General features: G+C 47.1%; 1 protein-coding gene across 2 annotated transcripts in view; it reads right to left on the bottom strand.

The window, feature by feature from the left end:
• The window catches only part of GDAP2 (ganglioside induced differentiation associated protein 2), a 234,809-nt gene that overhangs the window by 33,926 nt on the left and 176,657 nt on the right, over nt 1-24,226 (bottom strand). The window contains exons 20-21 of one of the 2 annotated variants that reach the window (XR_014844356.1): nt 5,441-5,776; nt 3,263-5,296 (exon numbers count right to left, since the gene is read on the bottom strand). The exons of the other annotated variant lie outside the window; for it this stretch is intronic. The gene's annotated coding sequence lies outside the window, so the exon portion shown is untranslated. Of the gene's footprint in view, nt 1-3,262; nt 5,297-5,440; nt 5,777-24,226 lie in introns of those variants that run through there. 2 annotated transcript variants of the gene reach the window in all.

Here is a 24,226-nt window from a genome sequence, read left to right as displayed (position 1 = left end):
ATGCTCGTCAGGTTTGTTACTGCTGAGCCATGACGGGAACGCCAGGCAGCAATTGTTTAGAATTTAGACCAACCAAAGATTCTTTTAGGAAGGAGTACTTTATCACCGACATTTTTTTGAAATTGCCAGCACATGGTGATAATAAAAAGCAGATTGGCTTCTAGTTGCTTTTATTATTGTTTTTAAATTCGCTACAGGCTTCCTGATTGCCTGCACCTGGGGCAGACTTCCCGCCTTGCCCAGCCCTTGGCGCACCACTGGTGGAGGGGGGGGGGATGTTGGGGGCATTCACGTAATATAGACAAAGGCTTCCCCTGAGTTTTAGGGCTGTACTTGGAGAAAGGTACACTGAGGTGACTCAGGCAGCTGCCCCACCGGTGACTATTGCATTCTCCTTCCTATTTGTTCAACATAACACACACACACACACACACACACACACACAGAGTATGCTTCATCCCATATGTGCAAGATGCTCCTGCCCAACATGATTGGACATGTCCATGTTCAACCACAAATGCAATGGGCTAGCATTCAAAGTTACATCAGCTGGAGTTCCCGTCGTGGCACAGTGGAAAAGAATCTGACTAGGAACCATGAGGTTGCGGGTTCGATCCCTGGCTCACTCAGCAGGTTAAGGATCTGGCGTTGCCATGAGCTGTGGTGTAGGTTGCAGACGCGGCTTGGATCCCGCGTTGCTGTGGCTCTGGCTGTGGCTCTGGCTGGCAGCTGTAGCTCTGATTTGACCCCTAGCCTGGGAACCTCCATAAGCCATGGGTGTGGCCCTAAAAAGCAAAACGAACAAACAAAAAAACAAAGTTACATCAGCTACTGCATCCAAGTCATGGAGCCATTGTTCTCTGAGTCTAGGCAGCTGGGTGATCTTCATTCCTTCCCTAGCGCTACTGGGAGCCAACTGATAGTCATCAGACTATGGATAACTTAGCAGACAAAGCCACTAATAACAACCCCTCCTCAAAATCTATGCCAACTCAATTTCTTCCATCTCCATAGCATTCCTTAGCCAGTCCCTGTGCATAACTTCTTTCTTCTCTACATTGACTCTGCATAACTCCCTCTAGAGGTTTACGCTGAATTCAAATACTGGCCACGGAGTGGGCATTACTGAATGGTGGAGGCCAGCAGTGTGGACGGTTTGTTTTCTCCAGTAGGGGTGCAGTGAGAAATGTTTCAGAGGGGCTTGAAGGCTTGGTTCCCCTCTTCCTCTGGTGCCTCCCATATGTCACAATTCCTATGGCTGGAATTCCACTTTTTGCTGATCGTGTTATATGCATATGAGATGTCCTGAGTTTGTAAATTCAAGGGAAAGTATAATTCAATAACCTGAAATATCCATTTCTGAACTTGTTTCTGAGTAATCTCAGATCAGTAGTTGTGGGATCCTATTAAGACCTTGACTTTGAACTCATGCCTGTAGGGAAGACTTATGGGACTGAGTTTGCTGTCCTCTTACCATAGGTTATCCCAGGGCACTCAGAAGCAACTATCTGACCCTCTGCTCTTGGCCTTTTTTTTTTTTTTTTTTTTTGGCCATACTTGTGGTATGCAGAAGTTCACAGGCCAGAGAACTTGTGCCACAACAGTGACACAGTTGGATTCTTAACCCACTGAGCTACCAGGGAACTCCCTCTCATCTCTTTTAAACTGCTTTCTGGTGGCAGCTATTGGGTGCCCCCACCTTACCACTCATGTGGTCCCAGGTGATCACAAGACATAACATTTATTGATATTCCCCCCCCCCCTTTTAAAACAGAGGTTGCTAATTTCCTACTTCTGAATACAGGATAGAGTCCTACTGCCTTCACTTCTACCTCAGTGCAATGACCTATTTTCCTTGTATTTAGTCTGGAACTTGCAACACTCTCTAGGCTCAATTTATGAATTGTTTCATTTTTTTATTTGAAAACTTAACAGTAAAGCTAGTTGATTTCAGCAAAAAAAAATAAAGGGAGGAAGACATTTATTGGAAGAATACTGGAGCATCTACAAGAGGGTGAACGTGGAGGAAACAGCTCAGCTGTCGGGAGGGGAGAAACAGGCCACGCGCGAGGTCTCAGCAGCAGGAGTTTATGGCCCTTCTGTCTAGAAGCCTGTTATTAGTGTGAAACACTCAGCGAAAACCAGGCTGAGTGTTTCTCAGGGGCGAACTTGGCACCGGCATCACTCTGAACTGGTGTCTGACTCTGGCCAGGGGCCAGGTTATGCAGTATAGACAAGGCCCACTGGGGATGGAGACTGGAGGACACACCCTGCCTAGAGAAGGCGCAGCCTCCCCTGTAAGTGTCCACTTCAGCTTTAGGGATAAAAGTTGTATCTTCTGCTTCCTTCGTTTCTGTCTGTACACACAAAGGAGGCCCATTAAATCCCGATGAAAATGTATCATTAGCTGAAAACAAGAGAGATTATAGAAAAGGTTCAAGGAGTTCCCACTGTGGCTCAGTGGGTTAAGAACCTGACTAGTATCCATGAGGATGTAGATTCGATCCCTGGCCCACTCAGTGGGTTAAGGATCTGGCATTGCCGTGAGCTGTGGTGTAGGCCGGCGGCCAAAGCTCTGATCCCATCCCTAGCCTAAATAAATAAATAAATAAATAAATAAATTGGGCCACGGGTGTGGCCCTAAAAAAATAAATAAATAAAAATAAAGAGAGAAGAAAAGGTTCAGGTTCAAGCTGGTCTCTGGGTAGGAAGAGGATGGTGATTCAGTAAGGGAGAAAAGAAAGCAGGGAGTGGAGCCCGAGATCCAGAAGGGAGAATTCAGAAGAAAAGCATGGATTTGTGTGACTCCAAGGCTTTTCCTGGTATCCTTAGCTCCCCAAGAGCCCTCTCGTCCCTCAACTTGAGTTCCTCTTGTCTGCACTGTCCATTCGACTCTGAGCTTGATAGCCTGCCATACTTTGTCCATTTCTGCACGAAAGTCCCTTCTCTCAAACCACCTGTCCAGATCCCCAAGGGCAGAGGGTTGGTCTTACATTTGTTTTGCATCTCTGGTATCAAACTGTTGCTCCCTCACAGACGAACTACGAAAGGACTCTGTTCTGATGATGACAATTATGATAAGCTGTCCAGAGAGGCCTCGCCATAGGCGTGAATGGGGGAAAGAATTGAGCAAGTTTTCCTTTTTAATTATGTCTTCGGATTTTTTTTTTTAAAAAAAGCATTAAATTAAGAGCCTGGCAACGACTATATATAAAATTGATATTCCATTTAGAACAAGATTTACATAATTCCATAAGCAGAGTTTGGTTCATTTTTTATTTACCATTAATAGTTGTCATAAATGCTGAATCAGTTGCTGGTTTCCTTTCAAGCTCAAGCAGATTGCACACTTGTAATGCTACAGTAGACAAGGGCTCTAAGAAATCTAGCAATCTGCTTTCCACATAGTAGGCACTCAGTAAATAGTAACTAAACTGTAGTGGTTATAAAACTAACTCCCTTTGAATCATTTGTGGCCCAAACTTCCATCTGAGGCCCTTTGGAATTTTGGGTCATCTTGATTCTCAGAATCATTACAGGGGAGTTCCCGTTGTGGCTCAGCAGAAATGAATCTGACTAGTATCCATGAGGACGAGGGTTTGATCCCTGGCCTCGCTCAGTGGGTTAAGGATCCAGCACTGCCGAGAGCTGTGGTGTAGTTTGCAGATGTGGCATGGATCCTGCATTGCTGTGGCTGTGGCTGTGGCTGTGGCATTGGCCAGCACCTGCAGCTCCGATTCCACACCTAGCCTGGGAACCTCCATGTGCCTTGAGTGCAGCCCTAAAAGGAAAAAAAAAGAAAAAAAAATTATAGGAAACTTGTATTTATCCTAGTGGGTCTCAAAGGGTTGTGGTGAGGGGACTCAGTAACCAGAATCTCCCTAAGAGGGAGGTGTTCTCATCTCTCACCCCCCTCCTCCCTTCACCCCTGGGAGAATCAACAAGAATTGTTATCCCCACATGGGAACATGGGTTGAGATCACTTAGCCTCATCTTTTCTTCCTGCCTTTTTCTAAACAAGAAACACTTAAAAGTACACATTTCTGACTTCTCTTCTCTTATGAGAAGAGGCTTTCTTTTTTGGTCTCTTCCTTACTGTCAGATAAAAGTAAAAACTGGGGGAGAGAAATCGCACTGCAGGCACAGTCAAAACAGTCTCAGTCATGTCGCTAACCCAGCTCTAAATTTCTCTCTCCCCAGACTTTTTCTTTGAAATCGTTCTTCTTAGAATAGCATGGGCAGTTGAGGGTGGCTGACAGCCTGCCTGTTTATAAGGCAGCCCACTTGCAAGTGGGAGAAGAAGGAAGCTCAGGCTCACAGACAGTGTCTGGGCTTGAATTGTACATCCTACTTCCTAACCGCGTTCTCTCTCTGGGCCTCAGCTTTCTGTCTGTGCATGGAGATAATAATAGTTCCTAGCTTTGGGGTTATAAAGAATTAAGAGAACACTCAGCATATAATAAATACCTAATAAATACTAGCTCTCATTCTTTTTATGGGCCCCTAATTATTGGGTACTCACTGTACCCACTGTATGCCAGCCACTGTGTGTGTGTGTACACTCGCCATATCTTATCCGTTCTTGGCTGCCTTGTTTTAGTAACAGAACCTTCTCCACCTGGAATTTTAGCAGTGTATGACTTCCTAGCTATTTCTGAATAGAATGAAGGGAGAATCAGACATTCGGGGCTGGTAAACATTTCCAAGCCTCCCTTGCAGCTAGATGTGATCATATGACTAAGTGCAGACCTTCACGCACTATGTATTGCTTACAAATATTTGTTTATTGTGAGTCGACTGCAATTTTCATCAAAGGAGGTGCTCAGACTATTTGATTTACTGCTGGCTCTTTGCACCTGGAGCAATGCCTGGGCATAGCAGGTACCCCAATATTCATTTGAGTAAATGAATGCTCAGGGATAGCCCTAAATATAGATATCCCTAAATATATACACACACTTGCACACACACATGCATACCCATATACACACACTCATGCAATTATACACACACACACCCCTACACCCACAACTAGGAATACGAAGTGCTTTTTTCCCAGGTATCTTGGTATTAGTCTAAAGGCTGATAAGGCAGCAAAGAGAAGGTTGTGAGAGATTTGGTGAGCACAGTCCAATGTCAGGAAATAGTTTAGGATGCAAATTCTGAGGTTTTGAGAGAAGAGGTTAACCAGGAAATCTGAATCCAAGAGGAGGGAGTGGGAAGTGGTCCCGAGCGAGGTGATAACAGGAATGCGGACTGTGCAGCGGTGCTGACTGACTGGCCCCTGACACTCCCCCTGGCCCCCCGCCCCCCACATCTCACCGGGTTTCTGCAGGGTGGGTTTGCACCCTCTCCAGGGCTGCCTCCCTCCAGCTGTCCTAAAGCTTTTCTATTTAGGTTTGCTCAGTTTCCCAGAGCTCTGGGGATTGCTTTAACTGACAATTCCTGGACATTTTAAGACCTTTGCTGAGTCACTGCTTAAGAACTTTCCAGCGAAGAATGCTGAGACTCCACAGACTAAGGCCACAGGCTGCTGCATCACAGCTCTAGCAGCTGGCTTGAACTGACAGCAGCTGATTTGGGGGCTGTAGCTGCTTAGCATGGGTAGAGAATCCCGGGTTTTCCTGACAGGGGAGATGATCTGGAGCAGACCTTTCTCCACGTGCCCTTTCCCTGGGAGTCACAGGCTGCCATGGCTTCAGCTAGAGGCCCCCACCGTCCTGCTGGGCTTCTCCTGGAACTTCTCTGGCCCGTTCACTGCTCCATTCCAGCATCCCTGCAAACAGTCCAAACGTGAGTGTCCAGACCAAAGAATGTGAGGGGCTGCTGTGGATGATTTCCTGGGCCATCTGCTCTCTGGAGAAACTGCAGAGACACTCAGAAAATGTGATGTAGCAATCACACACTAAACCGTAGGTCCTTAATGAGGTTAGTTCTCCTCCTCTGGGAGTTTTTGAGGCTTAGGGAGACTCAGCATAATTCCATTCGTTTGGCACACTGATGATGCAGAAAGAGAACCCTTTATCCAGTTATACAGTGAACTTCGTGAGCAGCAAGCTTCCATACAGCAATAATGAGTGAGCAAATTACAAACTCTTTTACCTAGTTAGAAATGGTGGGCCTTCAAAACGAGCTCATTCACTTCAGCCTTCTTCATTCATCAATGATGTAGGAAGAAATTGCTAAGCTGCAGGCTGCTAGGCAAGTGGGGAATGGGGGGATAATTAGGAGGCGTGGACACTGATTTTGCTGCACATAGTGTCGGGTGCTGTCCCCATCTTTGCATTTAGCCTTTGCAACAACTCTGTGAAGCAGGTGTGGCAAAGACTGGGACTTGTCTCTCCTCATCCATTCTTAGCTGCCTTCTCTGAGTAGCAGAACCTTCCCCACTCTGAATCTGAGCAGTATATGTGACATCTTAGCTTTTCCTGAATAGGATGATGGGACAATCAGATACTTGGGGTTGGTAAACTATTCCAAGTGACCCTCGAAGCTAGGTATGGTCATATAAGTTCTATTCAGTAGGTTTTGAGGAATTCCCTTTGTGGCTCAGCACGTTAAGAACCCGACATAGTGTCTGCGACAATGTGGATTTGATCCCTCGCCTCGCTCAGTGGGTTAAGGATCCGGCATTGTCATGAGCTGCGGCATGGGTCTCAGATTCCATGGCTGGATCCCATGTTGCTGTGCCGTGTGGCGTAGGCTGGCAGCTGTAGCTCTGATTCGACCCCTAGCCTGATAACATGCCACAGGTACAGCCATAAAAAGGAAAGAAAAAATCAGATTTTGAACAAAAGTGATATGTGCAACTTCGGGGTGAAGTCCTTACTAAGGGAGCTATTTGCCAGCTAGGGACCCAAGTCCTTTTTGTTGATTTGGCTCATCTGGCAACCTTAGTGCCATGCAACAAAAAGGACCTGGGTCCCTGGCTGGGCTCAGGGACCTATGTCCTACCTGTTCCCAACCACCTGCCTACCTATGGATCATTACATGAAAGGACAATAACATTTCATCTTACTTGAGTCTTTCTACTCAGAGGGCTCTCTCCTACATAAGCTCAGTTTTTACTGTTCTACTCTAGTGGATAAGAAATCTATCATAATGGTGAAAAAAAAAATGAAGATAGGCACATTTTCTAAAATCACCAAGATACCATATGGCAGAACCAGAATCAGACTCAGGTCTGATTGTGTTCTGCTACCCCATACTCTCATCCCCAAAATAAGCAGAGAGACACAATTGTGAAATCCCTGGGCTCCTCGGGAAAAGAGGTACTGCAGAGATGAAAGCAGCTGATCTTAGAAAAGGCTCAACAGAAAAGGAGAGACTAGCATTTGCTGAATACCTGCTCTATGGCTGTCAGGCTGATGTGCACTTTACATAGGATGTTGCAGCAAAGACCCAGATGTTTGTCTTAAAATATGCACAACCTAAGAGGGTCTTAAAATATGTACCAAAATGACAATAATTTCTGAAAGGGAAAGAGAATCAAAGAGGGCTTTCTCCTCACTTAGGAGAGGGTACATCTGCCTGCGTGGGATGAGGAACACCTTCCAGAAGATTCCAGAAGGTTTAAACAGGAGTAGGCACTGGGGGGTGGGGGGGGACGAGCACTGCAAGTAGAGCACAAGGACACGAAGCAGGAGATGCACCAGAAGTGGTCCCCCTGCGGGGCAGGAGGAAGCTCGAGATGGTGGCAGCGACGTGGGCAGGGCCAGACTGGGGAGGCCCTCCAGGGGCAGGCCGAAGAGTTCATGTGGGGGGTGGGTCGTGGGGTACCTGTAGAGTTTTGAATAAGATGATGGAAAAAATCAAAGATTTGGGGTTAGCAAATGTTCCCTAAGCCATGCCTGGGCCCCAGGCACCGGATGAAGACAGCCCTGTCTGCACTGTGTGGAGGATGCTGGACTGACATATGGGAAACTGGGAGGCAGGCAAGGAGGGCAAGGAGGGAAGCAGCAGCGGTGGAGAGAAGGGAGGGATGTGAGAGTTGCCCCGGAGGCAGGACTGACACCCCTGGCAGCGACTGGCAGTGGGAAGTAAGGGAGAGAAGGGAACCCAAGGTAACCTGGAGGTTTGTTTTCTTCTAGAAGCTCTCAGCGAAGAAAAGGACTTAAATCCTGACAAGCTTTCTTCTTAATTAACACAGTGAATGCCACAGGAGTTTCCAGTAGCTCTGCAATGAATGAAAGAAGACCTTCCTTTTCTGCGGAATAGGTTCCAAGCAGAGAAGCACGAGAGGTATGGTCCTGGCATGTGGCCTTTCTCTGAAGATAAAAGTGCGGGGGGGAGAATTGGGCTCAGTGAGCCTGAAAGGCTGCCCTTTTGAAGACCAGGATCCATGTGTGCCTGTGAGCTGTCATGGCAGAAATGACCGTGGGCTATGTTACCAGCGCTCTGGGGTATGACACTGATTTATTTTTTGTTCTTTCATCGTCAGATAACTTTTTAATCCAGACATTTATTTGAAAGTTTGAAAATACCTTGAGGAATCTTAGGAATCTCAGGAATCACTGAGCGAGCAGGCTCTCAATGTAAACACGACAACTGCAGGCTTCATACACACCCATGCTGCTCGGGCGGGAGCTGGGAGACGGTAAGCACTCTCCTAAAACCTGGCTTCCTCTTTCTTTACCTTTCCCTCCCATATTTTCCATCACCTCGTGTCACAGGACACACAAGAGGAATTGGAAAGTGCTCCACTCTGACTAAATCAGAAGCAGAGTTAAAGGCCACGGTTTCATCGCCATCAGACACAAACGAGTGATGAGTTTTAGGCTCAAAGAAGTCAAACGTTCCACATTCTTGAGAAATCTAATCAGTTTCTCATTCTGGTGAATATTTTCATGTTGCCCTTTGCTGCCACAAACCAAGTGGGTGTACCTTTTTGAGAACTGATTTATCACTAAGAAATGTGAATTAGGAAACTGAAAGAAAACACTTGGTTGCTATGCCTTTTTTTTTTTTTTTTTTTTTTTTTAAATCCATCCTTGTGGGAGTTCCCATTGTGGCTCAGTGGGTTACAAACCCGACTAGTATCCATGAGAATGCAGGTTTGATCCCTGGCCCTGCTCAGTGGGTTAAGGATCCCACGTTGCTGTGGCAGTGGCGGGCAGCTAAGGTCCCGATTTGACCCCGGGCCTGGGAATTTCCAGTGCAGCCCTAAAAATTTAAAAGAAAAAAGGAGTTCCCATTGTGGCTCAGCGGAAATGCCAAAACAAACCCGACTAGTACCCATAAGGATGTGGGTTTGATCCCCTGCACCACTTAATGGATTAAGGACCTGGCATTGCCGTGAGCTGTGGTATAGGTCACAGATGCGGCTCGGATCTGGTGTTGTTGTGGCTATGATGTAGGCTGGCAGCTATAGCTCTGATTCAACCCCTAGCCTGGGAACTTCCATATCCTGCAGGCGCAGTACCCCTCTCCACAGCGACCCTCCCCAAAAATAGCAAAAAAATAAAATAAAAATCCATCCTTGAAAAAGAAGCTAGGTGTCAGTTTCTGATGTGGAGGGAATGTTCTCTTGAGATTTTTGACAGGATTGCCCAGGAATGACATGGGCGGTGACCAGGGGCAGCTGACCCCCGATGGCAAATGGAAGGAGCCACCATGTTTTCCTCCAGCTCACACCCACGGGTGTTTTCAAGTCTTCCTGCTCCCCACACTATTCAAGACTGCTGTGAATCCCTGTTATTTTCAATTCAGTTTTGGGGGGGGGGGGTTGGCCATACCCACAGCATATGGAAGTTTCAGGGCCAGGAACTGAACCCATACCACAGCAGTGATCCAAGCCACAGCAGTGACCACATTGGATCCTTAAACCACTGAGCCACCAGGGAACTCCTCGATCAAATTTTTATTTTCATGAAAACGTTCAAATTATGAACTATTTCAAGCATACATCAAAATATTGAGAATACTGTCATAGAAGCTCAGGGGTGGCTTTGTGTGACAGTTAAGAGCACAGGCTGTAGCTCGAGTTCAATCCCAGCACTGCCTCCCACTAACATGTGATGTGGGCAGCACCCCTGTGTCCTCCTCTGACATGGGGACAGCCATCGCCACCTCGTCATCAAGCTGCTGTGAGGTTAAACAAATTCACACTCGTGACTCCCTAGCACAGTGCCTGCACCTACGCGTTAGCTTGCATGGTTTCTAGCAAGCGTAATAGTATAGTTTTTGCAGTCAAGCCGCTGGCAGCTGAATCCCATCCAGCTCTGCCATCTGGTAACAGTCTGATCTTGAGTAAGTTATTTCACCTCCTGTGCTTCCATATCTGCAAGAGTATAGATTGTATAAGAACAACCTCGTAGGGTTGTTTTAAGGAATTAAGTGACTCAATCCCTGGAAAGCTCCTACAACAGTTCTGACACGTAGTAACTCCCAAGAAATATTATCTACTGATTACCCTCACTCAGTCTGCTTTTTTTTTTTTTTTTTTTGCTTTTTAGGGCCGCACCCGAGGCATATGGAAGTTTCTAAGCTCAGGGTCGAATCGGAGCTACAGCTGTCAGCCAACACCACAGCCACAGTAACACAGGACCCAAGCCAAGTCTGTGACATACACCGCAGCTCAGGGCAATGCTGGATCCTTTAACCCACTGAGTGAGGCCAGGGATCAAACCCACAATATCATGGATACTAGTCGGGTTCTTAACCCCCTGAGCCACAATGGGAACTCCCTTCACTTAGTCTTAACAGGTGCTCATATTGGCCATATTTACCTCAGACCTTTTTATTTTTTCAATTAAATGAAATGTTTTGACTAAAGTAGAAGCCCCCATCTTCCCTCCTCGCCCCCTTCTGCCCATCTCCAAGCCTATCCACTCATTTGACCATTGTGTGTCCTGGTCCCATGGTATGGTTTTTACATTATAAATCAATATAAATCAATCCCTTAATCACTCCACATATATATCCAAAGGCAATGCACACATCTGTTTTTATGTTCTAAATGCTATATAAGTGGTATCATACTATATGAATATATATGTCCATTCATCTGTATCTTGGCTTTTCTCCTCTTTCTCTGCCATCTCCATGCTCCCTCCACCCATCCTCATTTCTGAGACTTATCTATGTTCTAGTTCATTCATTTTTCACTGCTCTATTGTACACCACTGGATGCATAAGCCAGAGTTCATTAGTTCATTCTCACGGGATGGACAAGTTAGGTTGGTGCCAGTTTCTGTTATAACAAATCGTCTCCCATCAGGCACCTTTGTATGAAACCCTCTTGATATGCTCTGATTGTGGGGCTTCCATGCTTTTCAAACTAGTCTCTATCTGTCTTGCTCTGCAAAGCATCACACAAGTGTCTTTGGTCTCAGTGTGTTGAGGATTGAGCCAGATGCATTGCCTTATCCAGTCCTTACAGTTACTCTGCAAAGCAGCCAGCAGAGTGGAATGATTAAGAACAGGGACTCTGGTGTCAAATACCTGGGTTCAAAGGTCAGCTCCTCTGCACACCAAGAGCAGGGTTTTGAGAAAAATCACTGAACATCTTGGTACCTCTGTTTCTTTCTGTATAAAACAGCAGTGATGATTGTACCTCTTTGGAGGGCCATGGGAAAGATTGAGTCAGTTAGGTGGAACTCTTAGAACAGGGCCTGGTACATAATGAATATAATCAAGTAGTTTTAATTTTTCACAAAAGGTGAAATAGAGCTCAAAGAAGCTAAGTGACATTTCCAAATTCACTCATCTAAATTGCATGCAAGTTAGGCACACCTGATGCTGCAAGCTTCCAAACCCATGCTTTTTCCCCATGCCACTTCCTCCTTACATGGACCTTAGTGTCCGTGCAATAACTGTCTCGCCTGGGAGTTCTGGGGCCACGAGTGAAATCACTGTGCTTGGTCCCTCTTTGTGAAGCTCTAGCAAGTATCCTAAGTGCAATCAGAAACTCATCACTTGGCTAATGCACAGTCCTCCCAACCATCTTCCCTCCTTCCACTTTGGGAGCCGGAGTCATCTGTTAAAATGCAGATCAGGACAGGAATTCCCATCAAGGCTCAGCGGAAACGAATCTGACTGGCATCCATGAGGACACAGGTTTGATCCCTGGCCTCGCTCAGTGGGTTAAGGATCCGGCGTTGCCATGAGCTGTGGTGCAGGTGGAAGACTCAGCTCGGATCTGGCATTGCTGTGGCTGTGGTGTAGGCCAGCAGCTGTAGCTCTGATTCGACCCCTAGCCTGGAAATCTCCATATGCCAGAGGGGCAGCCCTAAAACAAAACAAAACAAAAAAAAGTAGATCAGGACAAAGACGCAAAAGCAATACAATGGAGCCAGTATAGTCTCCTTAACAAGTGGTGCTGACAAAACTGGACGTCCACGTGCAAAAAGATGAACTAGACACAGACCTTACAACTTTCACAAAAATTAACTCAAAATGGACCATAGACCTAAACGTAAAGGATAAAACTATAAAAGTCCTAGATGCCAACATAAGAGAAAGCCTCGATGACCTTGGGTATGGTAATACCTTTCCAGACACAACACCCAACACATGATCCATGAAAGAAATATTTAAGTTGGATTTGATTGAAATTAAAAACTTCTACTCTGTGAAAGAAAATATTTTTAAAAAATGAGAAAGAGAAGACAAGCCACAGACTGGGAGAAAATATTTGCAAAAGACACATATGATTGATAAAGGACTGTTATCCAAAATATACAAAGAACTCTTAAAACTCAACAGGAAAACAATCTGATTAAAGTAATAGGCCAGGAGTTCCTGTCATGGCTCAGTGGTTAACGAATCGGACTAGGAACCATGAGGTTGCGGGTTCGATCCCTGGCCTTGCTCAGGGGGTTAAGGATCGGTGTTGCCGTGAGCTGTGGTGTAGGTCGCAGACGTGGCTTGGATCCACGTTGCTGTGGCTGTGGGATAGGCTGGTGGCTATAGCTCCGATTAGACCCCTAGCCTGGGAACCTCCATATGCCGCAGGAGCGAGCAGCCCTAGAAAAGGCAAAAAGACAAAAAAATAAAATATAAAATAAAATAAAAGGCCAAAGATCTGAACAGACACCTCTCCAGAGCAGACATACAGACAGTGAGTGAACATATGAAAGGATACTCCATGTCACATGTCATCAGGGAAATGCAGGTGAAAACAACAGTGAGATACCACCGTTACACATCTATTGGAATGGACAGAATTCCGAATGCTGTCAATGCCAAATGCTGGTGAGGATGTGTAGAAGCAGGAATTGCTAGTGGAAATGCAAAGTGCCACAGCCACTTTGGAAGAAGGCTTGTCGGTTTCTTACAAAACTAAACATACCATACGATCCAGCAATTGCATTTGTTGGTATTTACCCAAAGGAGTCAAACACTTATGTCCACACAAAAAGCTCCACATGAATGTTTATAGCCACTTTATTCATGATTGCTAAAATCATGAACCAAGCAACTAAGACTTTCTTCAATAGATGAAAGTGTGATACATCCCAACAACGGAATATTATTCATCATTTTAAAAAAAAGCCATCAGGGTTCCCATTGTGACTCAAGGGGTTAAGAACCCAACTAGAGTGCACAAGGATGCGGGTTCTATCCCTGGCCTCATGCTGTGTAAGGATCTGGCAATTCGTGGGCTAGTAGCTGCAGCTCCAACTTGAGCCCTAGCCTGGGAACTTCTATATGCTGCAGGTGTGGCCCTAAAAAGAAAGAAAAAAAAATTTAATTTAAAAAAAAAAAAGAGCTCTCCAGCCCTGAAAAGACATGGAGGGACCTTAAGTTCATATTACTAAGTGAGAGAAGCCAACCGGAAAAGGCTACATAGTGTACAATTCCAGTTCTATGACATGTCAGAAAAGATGAAACTATGGAGACTATAAAAAGATCAGCAGTTGCCAGGTGAGGGAGGGGAAGGTAAGAATAGGCAGCGAGCACAGGGGATTTTTAGAGCAGTGAGAATACTCTGATAATATAATGATGGACGCGTGTCATTATACATTTGTCCAAATCCATAGAATGTATACCACCAAGAGTGAACCCTAAGGTAGACTACGGACTTCAGTTGATGACAATGCGTCAGTGCAGGTTCGTGTGTGTGTGTGTGTGTGTGTGTGTGTGTGTGTATTTTTAGGGCTGTACCCACCAGCATGTGGAGTTTCCCAGGCCAGGGGACAAATTGGAGCTGTAGCTGCTGGCCTATGCCACAGCCACAGCAACGCTGGATCCAAGCCGTGTCTGCAAGCTACACCACAGCTTGCAGCAATATTGGATCCTTAACCCACTGAGTGAGGCCAGGGATGGAACCCGAGTCCTCATCGATCGATACTAGTCGGGTTTGTTAACCCCTGAGCCACGACAGGAACTCCAGTGTAGGTTCATCTTGATAACATGTGCACCGCTTGGGTGAGTGAGGTTGGTAATGGGGTGGTGATGCATGTGTAGGGGCAGAGTGCATAGGGGAACTCTCTGTATCTCCCTCTCAATTTGGTTGTCAATCTAAAACTATTCTAAATAAATTAAATCTTTTTTAAAAATGTAAATCAGTTCCTGTCACTCTCCTGCTCAAAGCCCTCCACTGGTTTTCCCATCACACCCAAAAGAAACCTAAATTCTCCACTCTGATGTGCTGGGCCCTGAAGATGCGCTCCTGGCTTCCTGTCCACTGCATCTCCCCCTTGATCTCATTCTACGGCCTCTTTGTGCCCTTGAAATTGGCACCTCATCCCACCTTAGGATCTTTGCATCTACTATTCCTTCAGCCCAGGATTGGGTTGCCCTGCCTCTTTGTGCGTCATTCCTTTGTTTCACTCGGGTCTCTGCTCTAATGTCACATGCGGCAAGAGGTCTTTCCTGAACACCAAAAGACTCCTCTTGCCCTTACCTGCCTTTCTTTCCAACCATTCAGAGCCAGTGCTGCCCAGGGCTCTGGAGCAGGTCTTTTTGTTGCTGGACCTTTGGGAGGTCCTGGGGGCCAGCCTGGGGGAGGGGAGCAAGGGAGAACCACTTAGAGTAGCAGCTATTTGCCCGCTGGTGGAGGTTCCTTTCAAGAGTCTAACCAGTAGGGCTGCAGCAGTCCATACCACTATATCACTAGGGCCCAGACCTATGCCAGGCAGCGAGGAGGCACTCAAGAAATGTTTGTTTAATTAATTAAGCCAATGAGGAAACATGGTCAGCAAGAGCAACACTTTGGGGTGAGGAAGCATAGACAGCTCGAGACATGAAGGCAGAAGGTGGTGAGGGGCTCCTGGCCATTGGATTTGATGTGGGAAGCTGGGCAAGTGGAGAGGGGCCAGTCTCTTCCTCTGGTGGTCACTTCTCATCTGCTGCGGGTAAACGGGCTCTGTTCTCATGTCATCCACTGGAAGCAGCAGTGCCTGCTGCTGCCTTTGCTGGTGGGGACGGGATCTGGTTCTGCTCCAGAATGCACTCTTCCCTCCACATGGGTGGCCATAGAGGAAAAATGGGGGGGGCGGACAGTCCTTCTTGGCCTGCTCTGCTTGGATGGCTCCCATCATCCCCCAAGGCTCTGAAGGCGTTACAGGGACAGTCAGGGCCTCAGAAGGGCTCTACGCTTAGTTTAAGGCTCTGCTATCGCCATCTAGAAATTTTAATAATTTTTGAGCAAGGGACCTGCATTTTCATTTTTCACTGGGCCCTGCAACTTATGTAGCTGGACCTCGACAAGAAAACAGCCTTCCCAAGTTCAACCCCAGCCACAAAGAGTCTAAGACTTTCGGCAGGAAACAGCTGAGCCCTGGACCTGCGTTGCAAAGTGGGGCCCATTACCCAGCTTAATGAACTTGGATGGCCACCCAAAATTAGATAGAAGTTTTAAAGAGCTGCTGAGAGAAAAGACAGCAGCAGGACTTAGGATTCTCTGGCATAAAGAGAGATGCCCAGAGCTCCAAGCGTGCAGCGTACACGGGGAATGAATGATCCGTGGGTGTGTGCGCCCCTGCGCACCTTGGGTGTTCTGGTTTCTTTTGCTGACTTGTTGCTAATTGGCTAGAGACACCCTGACAACTATTTCTGGCTTCTCAGACTCTGGGAATCCCTGAGAGTCTCCTCACAGGCATTTGATTTTGCCCCTGAAGACCCTCAGATGAGCTAGCGAGAGGAAGCTTCAGCTTAAGGCTGCAGCTGTGTGAAACCCCAGTGCCTCCAAGTTCTGCCGTTTTTCCAGGGACTATGAAGCCCCCCACAGACTAGGTCTGTGTTGCAATTGTCTGGTTCTTCCTAGCACCAAGTGTGGTGCCTTGAACATGGCATGGCTCAGTCAATGTGACCTTTTCACCAATGAATAAGCCCCTGGCCCATTCCACACTGCTGCCTGAGGCCCTGCTATATGGCAGCTCAAGACTAGGGGTTCAGCTATAAGGGGCATATCTCCTCTGGACCACAGACTGTGCATCCAGCTCTTAGCTGACCTCAAACTCAACATGCCCAAAGGTGAGCTCACGTGCCTTGGCCTAGTCCAGTGATTCCTATTGACTGGACAGCTCCATTACTCAGAACAGCAAAAGGATGCACGGGACCCATAATGCCCACATGTGGGTACTGGCCAGGCCCTCGGCTGGGTGCATTACTCTACTCTCTGTAGCTCAGTTTCCCCAGAGAGCTGTGAGGCTTGAATGAGCTGATGCTTGTAGAAGCTGTTACGGTCACCTATTCAGGTTCTCAAGCCAGAAAACCAGGAGTCAGGTTCGACACCTCCTTCTCTTCCAACCTGCAGCCCCCAGTCCTGTTAGATCCCTTCTCAGTGGTTGAGGACTCCATTCAGTGCTCTCCCTCTTGGCCAACAAGGTCCTGGTCTGAGCCACTATCATCTGTCAGCTGGACTCCTACGATTGTCCACAACCGGTCTTTGCACTCCCATTCTTGTCTGATCTGTGCTTCACACTACAGCTAGACTGATCTTCCAAATGTCAATCTGACTGTGTCACCACGCCTGCAAGCTCCCCATGATTTCCAGCTTCTGCTCACCCCACCTTCCCCTTTGCTCTCTGCTCTACCAACAGGGGTGTCGCTGACATTTGGAGCGAGATGATTCTATATGTGGGGGACTGTCTTGTGTACCATAGGATGCTTAGCAACATCGCTGACTTCTGCCTACTAAATGCCCGTAGCAGCCCTCCTCCTAAGTTGTGACCAAAAAAAAACATTTCCAGACATGGCCAAACATCCCCTGCGGGGACAAAATCACTCTGGTTGAGAATCTTTGATGTTAGGTGCTGTCTTCTCTCCCGAATCGAGGGAACAGGCTGCTCCTTCTGCCTAGAGCTCTCTCTAGGTCTTGCCCTTGCTCCTACGTTAACCCCTTCTTGGCCTCAGAATCTCCATTCTATCATCCCTTCCTCAGGAGAAGCTTCTCCAACACTTCTGCCTCCCTGATGCCCCATCATAAACTCGTCTAATGTTGGGTTTACACCTGTGTGGAACATATTACGGGGTAATCAAAATAAATGGTTACCTACCTGGTGGTAATTTTGCTGTTACTGGCATCCTTATTTGATTGACATCTGCCTCAGCCAACACACCGCAAGCTCCATGAGGGTAGGACTGAACTTGCTTCCATCACACGGTAACCCCAGGAGCCACTGGACCCCCCAGTAGCTGACTCATAAGTCAGCATCTATCAATATTTGTTGAATCAACAAATGCATGAAGATATAGCCCCTACCCTCATGAAGCTGCTTTTCTAGGGAGGAGGTTGGCAAGAAAACAATCAAATTCAACCTAAAATTCTCTGATGAAGGATTCCTACATTGGGAGCACATGGAGTACGAGCTCAGCCTCAGGGAAGTCACGGGAGCTCCCAGAGGAGGTGGGATCCCAGACTCTGTCAGGAGAGCTGAAGGGTATTTAGGAGTGAAGTGAATGAGGGACAGCAATGAGGTCCTGCTGTTTATCACAGGGACCTATATCCCACCTCTTGGGACAGACCAGGATGGAAGGTAATATAAGAAAGGGGATGTATATATGTACGACTGGGTCACTTTGCTGTACAGCAGAAACTGCCACAACATTATAAATCAACTATATATATATTTTTTTCTTTTCAGGGCCATAGGTGCAGCATATGGAGGTTCCCAGGCTAGGGGTCCCATCGGAGCTGCAGCTGCTGGCCTATGCCAGAGCCACAGCAATGCCAGATCAAGTCGCATCTGTGACCTACACCACAGCTTGAGGCAATGCCAGCTCCTTAACCCACCGAGTATGGCTAGGGATCGAACCCACACCCTCATGGATACTAGTCTGGTTCGTTTCCAATGAGCCACAACCCTCCAACTATAATTTAATTTTAAAAAATACATCACTTTAAAAAAAGGAAAAGAAAACGTGGGGAACAAAGGGGCTCTAGGTGGAAGGATCAGCTTGAGCAAAGACTCAGAAGTGAGGCTGCGTATCTCTCACAGCCCTGTGTCTTTTCTAACTCTTCTGCCAACTCCTGACTCCTGTTAAGGCCTTGCTTGGGTGACCCCCTTCAACAGGAGGTGGGAGTGGGGGCAGGGAGACCCCCTTCTGGTTCTTGAGTAGGGGGACCAACCACCCCAGTTTTCCCAGGACTGTCTTGGGTTTAGCTGAAATTCCCACCTCCCAGGAGACCCCTGGTCCCTGAACAAACCAGACAACTGGTCACCCTGCATGGGGTTTGTCTCTGGCTATCCGAGCCACCTGGAAGGAGCAACGGGGCCTCTGACCATCTGGGAATGACCTCCATTCCTCGCCAGCCCTGACATTCTGGGGAGTCTCGTCTCCCTCTCCTCCCGAGCCTTCCTGTCTCATGCGTCTGCCACAAGGGCCTAATGAGAGAGCGTCTATGAACATGCTTTGTATGCTTTGAAGTGTAAGGAATTTTTATTACCATTCCTTTCTGGATCGTTCAGGTCTGAAAGTGCTGGAAATCCCTGCAGGGCCCTACCGAGGACTCAGGGAGGCTGCTCTGCTCATTCTGCTGTGAGAGATCTGCCTGCCCGGCAGCCCCAGCCAAGCCCCGTTTGGACGGCCGCCCCCTGGACTCCTGGTCTGGCCGTCTCCTCTCCAGCTTGCACCTCCTTTTCCTTTCTCTGGGGGAACAAACACATTTAGAGTTTAGACGAATGAAACCACTCTATGAAGTGCTTGTCTGAGGGAGAAAAGCTTCCCAACCCCTTAGACAGTGTGCATGCCACAGGGCAGAGCCTCCCAAGCCTTCCTCCAAGGGGAACACATGGGAGGCCTTGAAGCCACCAGGCAGGAGTGCTGGGCAGGCCCTCATCGTAAAAGCAGGAGGCCGCATCCTCTCCTCTAATCTCTTCCTGGAAACTGTCCTTTTCTCCTGCAGCCCCGGGCTGTTTACTCTGGTTTACCTCCCGACTGGGTGGTTCACACCCACACAGCTAAACTAACACAGAGGCTGCGCATGACCCGTGACCAGGACTGCCTCCTAGACTCCCGGGCTATGAAATAAATCCCAAGTAGGCTAGGCCAGCTCTGTGGTTCTGGGGCTTCCGTGAGTGCTAAGTGGGCTTTACAGTAGCTCTTAGGGCCTTTGGATAGTGTTGCCAGAAAAAACATGGGATGCTCAAATGCTGCATGGATCATACTTACACTAAAAAGCATTTGTTGTTTATCCAAAACTCAAATTTAACTGGGGATCCTGCGCTCTTATTTGCTAAATCTGGTAACCCTACCTTGGAATCCTATTTCTGAGTCTATTTTTCACTTCCTGGTGGGACAGGCCCATACCCTTCATTGCTTGCTGAGATTTCTGTATTCGGTCTCACTCCTGTCCCCTGCTGCTGGGTCAACAGATTCCCAGGCACAATCAGGTGGGCTTTGGAGTAACCTGTTCCGAAGTCTATACCTAACAAGTGGATGAGAAAGCCGATGGGAGATTGGAAAGCAACCCAGCTGGGGCAACTTGCAAAACCTTGAAGAGAGCACTTGTAGACACAGAAACCGTGGCTGTGGTTGGCTGAATGAGGGACTCTTCCAGGAAAATGTGTGTGGAAAGACCTTTGGCTGGGTAGCTGCCTGTTGCTGAGATGCTGGGATTGGGAAGGTTAGATATCACCCTTTCTACAACACATCTTTTGGCTTTGGGATTTGGCCTACTGGGAAGAATGGAGCCTCATGCATCTATTTGTATCTAGGAATTTGCAAGGGCTCTGGGAGAAAAGGCTTTGGGGTTGCAATCTATCTTCCTAGACTTTCAAAATAGTAAGGCTTGGAGTTCCCGTCGTGGCTCAGTGGTTAACCAATCTGACTAGGAACCATAAGGTTGCAGGTTTGATCCCTGGCCTCGCTCAGTGGGTTAAGGATCTGGCGTTGCCATGAGCTGTGTGTGGTGTAGGTTGCAGATGTGGCTCGGATCCAGCGTTGCTGTGGCTCTGGTGTAGGCTGGCGGCTACAGCTCCGATTAGACCCCTAGCCTGGGAACTTCCATATGCTGCAGGTGCAGCCCTAGAAAAGGCAAAAAGACAAAAAAAAAAAAATACACATATATATATATATATACATATATATATATATATATATATATGTATATATAGCAAGGCTTGAGTAATGGAGGAAGTAGGCTTGGCTGAAGACAAAGAATAGGAAAGGGAATGAGGCTGGGGGTCTGGGGTCTGGGGAACCTTCAGGAAAAACACTTACGAAGGAAGGAGGTGGGAAGAAACAGAGCTGATGAAGGAGCAATCGTGCTAGACACTGTGTAGCTGATACAGGACCCCGTTTTGATCCTGGCCCAACTTAGGAGGAAAAGGCCATGTGTGCTGGGCGTCCTCACGGTGGGGATCGTCTCTCAGTCCTTGACCAACAGCAGGACAAACTGGCACAATCTATGTGGGCAGTTGTAGAGTCAGCGAGCTGGGCTCCGAAGGCAGCAGGAGTGGTGCTCAATCAAGCCCGTATCTCTGGAGACTGGCCAGCACCTTGGCACACTCTCCCGCACACCTGCAGGTTGGAGGAGCTGAGATGGAGATGGTGGTGCTGAGCCCAGCGGTCCTGAGGTCACTATTTGGTGATGTCTGTTTCTTCCCTTCCAGGAGGTGGCAGCAGGTGAGTAAGGAGAAGGACCTGGATGGGTTGAGGGGCACAGGTGGGAGTATGTGCGTGAGCATGCATGCATGTGTGTACGTGTGTGTGTGTGTGTGTGTGTGTGCGTGCATGTGCAGTTTTGAGGAGAAGAATCTGGGTGAGTAACCAAACTTCTCCAATTTGGCATATGGGAGTTCCCAGTTATTTTAACTTGCTTTTTAAAGAAAATGGGCCCTCACTGTGTAGTCAAGGGTTAACTGAGATCAGAACTTTCAGGAAATGCATATTTGGAAGGAACTGTCCATTTGGATACAAGCTGACACCAGATTGAACTTTTTTTTTTTTTTTTTTCTCTTTAGGGTCACACCTAAAGCATAGGAAGTTCCCAGACTAGGGGTCAAATCAGAGCTGCAGCAGCCAGCCTATGCCTCAGCCAAAGCAACACTGGACCCGAGCCACGTTGGAGACCTACACTGCAGCTTGCGGTGACACAGAATCCTTAACCCACTGAGTGAGGCCAGGGATCGAACCTTCATCCTCACAGACACTATGTAGGGTTCTTAGCCCACTGAGCCACAATGGCTACTCCTGAACTTCTTTGATTATACTTCTTTGACATCAGATTAAGCTTCCACAGGGAAAAGCTTGTTTAAGCTTGTCACGTCTTATCTTTCACCAATATTCAATTTGTAAGGAAGTGGGAAAAAAATTTTTTTCTGAGTTTTGGAGGGTGGGGTGCAGACTGGATTTCAGGCCCCTGTTGCCTCCTCAGATGTTTGCCTCAGCACAACCTTACATTCTAAGAAAGAATGTCCTAGAACATAAGCACCACTTCCCTATCACGACATGGTTGTAGTAATAGAATTAATGAACATTTACTGTACACCAGGTACCACTCTAGGCACTTTCAATATTTGCTTGGAACCTTTTGAGCCTCATGGCAGCAACTTCAGGTGAGGAAAGAGAACAACCTGCCAAGGTAACAGCCACGGCGGAGCTGAGATTGCTCTCTTAACCATCTGCTGTCCTGCTAGACATGGAAAGATCTGTAAGCAACTTCAGGCAAGGCAAGGAGAAAACAAGAGAGAAAGCAGAGCCCCAAGTAAACCTGGTGAGAAAATGCTTGGCATGAAATCCTATTTACTAGAGAGAAGCCACATGCATAGTTAGTGCTGAGCTTTTTCTAAAATAATCAACAGGGAGGGAAAACTCAACATCATTTTAAGATTCCCAGTATCCATAAGGTATAAAGTTCAAGAATTGGGGGAGAAGCACAACTATTTGTGGAACTAAGATAAAAGGAAATTGTCTCCAGTTGGTCTTTGAAGAGCCACTTATCCAAGGTCTCCCAGCTGCTCAGCCAGAATTTAAACCACATGGTTTCAGAGTCCACATTCTCAGGCACAGCCCCCCTCTGCCTCTGGAGCTGGACCTGGTGCTCCTGATAAATGTTTCTTGAATGGATAAGTGACCAACCAGTGAAATCAAAACAGTAGTTCAGGAGTGTCTGGAGCAACGGGAGGGTGGCTTGATATGACTGTGTCCATTCTTACATTAGAGTTGTTTATAATTAAGTGTTCAGAGACTGCCCAGATTAATAATAATCTTAACACCCTCCCAAACACCAAAGCAAACTAACTTCTAACTAAGGCTTTCACTCAGAGAAGCAGCACAAATGGCTATTGTGTCTCCCTTGTCTTTTGCAGAACCTAAGAATTTACTTGGAACCAACCTGATATGAATGGAATTTCACTTGTAGGAGTTTCGCAAAGACTCAGTCACATTCTCTCTCTCTGTCTCGCTCGTCTGCCCCCCCTCCCTCATAGGACTTGGATGGACACAAGGCTTGAAATCAGATATTGGGCTGCTCTGATCGATGCAGGGAGGGCATATTATTACAAGTATAAAACTGCTTATAAAAGTCTTACAGCAACTGGGAAAAAAAATGGAAACATTAACAGCTAAGTCCCAGTTCAGCTTACACTCTATTAAATATAAAATCCTTCAAACCTGATAATCATTCAAAGAGGGCTTTACTCAGCATAGTTGAGCAGGACCAACTCCACGGCCAGTGAGAAGGAGGCAGATAGCTTCATATCCAAAAAATTCCCCAAAGCTCCATCATCAGGCATATATTTTCACCAAACAGTGTCTAATATCTGTGTAGCGCCTCTTAAACTGCATGCCTGAAACGAATCCATATTGGGTCTCTGCTCCAGTCTGGCACTAATTTGGTTTTCTCACACACATTCCCTCCTTTGGAACCAACAACAACCCTGGGATTTAGGCTGGGCAGATGTAATTATCCCTGTTTTACAGCTAAGAATGCAGGCTTAGAGATGGAAAGGAAGTTTGTGGAAGCTGTAAGTGAGCAGGGGCCCTCTTGAGAGCAGCAAGGAGCCCAGAACTTAAACCTGGGTCTCCGCACTCTTGCACTCTGCTCTCTAACCTCCGCTGAAGATGTGAACCCCCACCCACTGGAAGGTTGGAGAACTATGCAAAGGGAAGCCAGGTGCCAACAGAGTCCAGCTCCACATCGTCCAATAAACCCACTTTTCCCGAGGGTGAGGATAAGGAAAGGTGAGCTCTTGGTGCCAAACCTCTAGTCCACTGTGTGGAGCGCCACCAGAGCACCCTCTGCGGAGGCGACCCAGGCCATGCTTTTCAGCTTTCTCCTCCTCCTGCTGCTGTGGATGAGCTCCCTCTGACTGTGTCGATGCATCAGGAGGCTCACCCCCATCCTGCAGGTTTTGGAGGCCCAAGAGCAGAGGCTAATGCACAGAGACACACTCATGCTCCAGTAGGCTCTGCCTATCACTAACTGTGTGCGTGGAAGCATCCCTAACTGTCCTGGGGTTACTGTGAAGGTTGAAAAAGAGGGAAATGTTTATAGCACCCAGCAATCTTCCTGGCATGAGAGTGTTAGTGATCCCTAAACGTTCATTCATTTATTGAGTCATTCATCCATTTATTTGGCAATTTTTGTTGAGCGCCTGCTATATATATGCCAAGCATTGTTCTCAGCACTAAGGATTCAGCAGGGGACAAAAATAGACAAAAATCTGTGCCCCTAAGGAGCCTACATTCTAGGGTAGAAATAGATAATACAGATAAAATAAATCATTGCAGGATGTAATCAATAAAATGAAGAAAAACTGAGTGAAAGAGAATGGTTGACCCGGGAAGGTCTCGCTGAAGGGATGACATGTGAGCTGAATTCCGGAGGAAGGGG

Source organism: Sus scrofa, chromosome 4 (genome assembly GCF_054392235.1).
Source record: "Sus scrofa isolate SSC_HxYL_T2T_F1_AM1 chromosome 4, Sscrofa_HxYL_maternal_Yorkshire_Landrace_v2.0, whole genome shotgun sequence".
Classification (NCBI taxonomy): Eukaryota; Metazoa; Chordata; class Mammalia; order Artiodactyla; family Suidae; genus Sus; species Sus scrofa.
The sequence above is the reverse complement of the archived record's forward strand: the minus strand, read 5'-3'. Positions and strand labels throughout refer to the sequence as shown.